Here is a 2,522-nt window from a genome sequence, read left to right as displayed (position 1 = left end):
TCTCTCAAGTTTTGCATCCCTCTCTCTCCCCAACTCTCTCTCCCTCCTCCGCTCCCCCTGGTTCTCCATTAGGTCTCTCTTGTTTTCCTGCTAGACCTATGAGTGCAAACATATGGTTTCTGTCCTTCTCTGCCTGGCTTACTTCCCTCAGCATGACACCCTCAAGGTCCATACACGTTCTTACAAAGGGCCATATGTCATTCCCTCTCATTGCCATGTAGTACTCCATCGTGAATATATACCCAAAACATGGAAGGAGCCTAAATGTCCATCACCTGACGAATGGATCAAGTAGGTGTTTCGTCTTTGAAAGGACAGTGCAAACCTCGCCATGACCATGTCCTGCAGGCTGCATCCACTCAGCCGTCTACGAGGCTTGTTTAGTATTACAGGATGGTTTTTATCTTTTTTAGGCAAAACTCTACCATGTTATCTGCTTAAGTTAAATATAGCGGAGAAGTTAACTTTAAAGCAGTCTTCCAATATCAACACCAACAGCAACAACATTGGGTTGGTTCCTTCATCTTTTTGAGCCTCAGTTTTCTCCTTCCTAAAAGGAAGTTGATCATAATAATGTCTGGCTGACAAGGTTGTTATTAGAAAGTTGTGTTCTTAACATCCTTACTTTGGGGCATGAAATAGAGTAAACACTAGAGAAGCTGAGAATGAGGACAGAAATGAATGACAGAATCAGATTCCCTGATAATGTAGCAACTTATGGCTGTATCTCTCCATTTTGTTCTAATTTTTAATGTTTACTTACTTATTTTTTTTGAGAGAGAGAGAGAGAGAGAGCAAGTGGAGAAGAGGTAGAGAGAAAGGGAGAGAAGGAGAATCCCAAGCAGGCTCCACACTATCAGCACAGAGCCAGATGTGGGGCAAAAAATCACGAACCACAGGATCATAATCTGAACCAAAATCAGGAGATGGAGGCTTAGGCAGTTGAGACACTCAGGTGCTCCTGTATCTTTCTTCAGTTGTACAGTTTTTAAAAGTTTATTTATTTATTTTGAGAAACAGAAAGAGCATGCTCCCACATGCACACGCATAAGGGTGCAAAAGCAGAGAGAGGGGAAGAGAGAAAAGTCCCAAGCTGGCTTCACACTGTCTGCCTAGAGCCCCACATGGGGCTTGAATCCATGGTCCATAATATCATGACCTGAGTTGAAATCAAGAGTTGGAAGCTCAACAGACTGAGACATCTAGGTGCTCCACTTTAATTGTCGATTAAATGCATTTACCTCTTTTTTTAATTACTGGTGTTTTAGGACTTAATTCTGCCACATTATTTAAGACTTGATTATGTATATACACATACATATACATACATTTCTATATACATGGCTCAAGTGTATATGTATGTATTCTATATACATTCATATACATACATGTATATGTACAAAATCTAATATATACTTATATATGTATCTTCACCTGTACAAATACCCACAAACACACATATACTCCTATCACTACACCAACATAAATAAAAGAGGAAGAAAGAAAAAGAGAAAAACATCAAAGGCCGTGAGGTCAAAAAGGAAAAACAGGTATATACACAAAGACCCAGATATCTATTTGGCAATACACTGGAAATTAATAAGAAGAAGACCCCTCAGAGTACCCATATATTTAGACTGTAAATATTGGGTTGAACCATTTGACAATGCCACAGTAATATATTAGTCATCAATCGGCAGGGTAAAAGGAAAATTAAGAAATACTAAGAAGTGAATGATAATGAAAACTTGAAATAACAACTAAATGAAATGGATTGTGTCTTAGAATAGACAAAGGATATTAGCGGAGAACCGAAAAAATTTTAGTAAGAGCTGTTGTTTGCTATATAGTGTTATATACCAATGTTCATGTCTTGGGACTGATCATTGTCCTGGGGTTCTGAAAGATCCTGGCACGAGAATTTTCTGTATTGTTTTTGCAACTTTTTCGTAAGTCTAAAATTATTTAATAACAAAACATTAAAAAATAAGGTATCACTCATGTTGCACAAAACCTGACAACAATCTAGAAATTATGTTTTTTCAAAATTGTTATTTTATTTTATTTACTTTTTTATAATAGTTTATTGTCAAATTAGTTTCCATATAACACCCAGTGCTTCTCCCCACAAGTGCCCCCCACCATGACCATTACCCCCTCCCCCCCTCCACCTCCCGTTTCAGTCCATGGTTTGTCTCCAGTATTCAGTAGTCTCCCTTGATCTGTGTCCCTCACTCTCCCCCGCTCTCTTTCCCCCTTCCTCTCCCCATGGTCCCCTGCCAGGTCTCTCCTGTTAGACCTATGAATGGAAACATATGGTATCTATCCTTCTCTGCCTGAATTATTTTGCTTAGCATGACACCCTCAAGGTCCAGCCACTTTCCTACAAATGGCCATATATCATTCTTTCTCATTGTCATATAGTACTCCATTGTATATATATACTACATCTTCTTGATCCACTCATCAGTTGATGGACATTTAGGATTTTTCCATGTTTTGGTTATTGTTGACAGTGCTGC

Source organism: Suricata suricatta, chromosome 12, assembly GCF_006229205.1.
Source record: "Suricata suricatta isolate VVHF042 chromosome 12, meerkat_22Aug2017_6uvM2_HiC, whole genome shotgun sequence".
Taxonomy (NCBI): Eukaryota; Metazoa; Chordata; class Mammalia; order Carnivora; family Herpestidae; genus Suricata; species Suricata suricatta.
The sequence above is the reverse complement of the archived record's forward strand: the minus strand, read 5'-3'. Positions refer to the sequence as shown.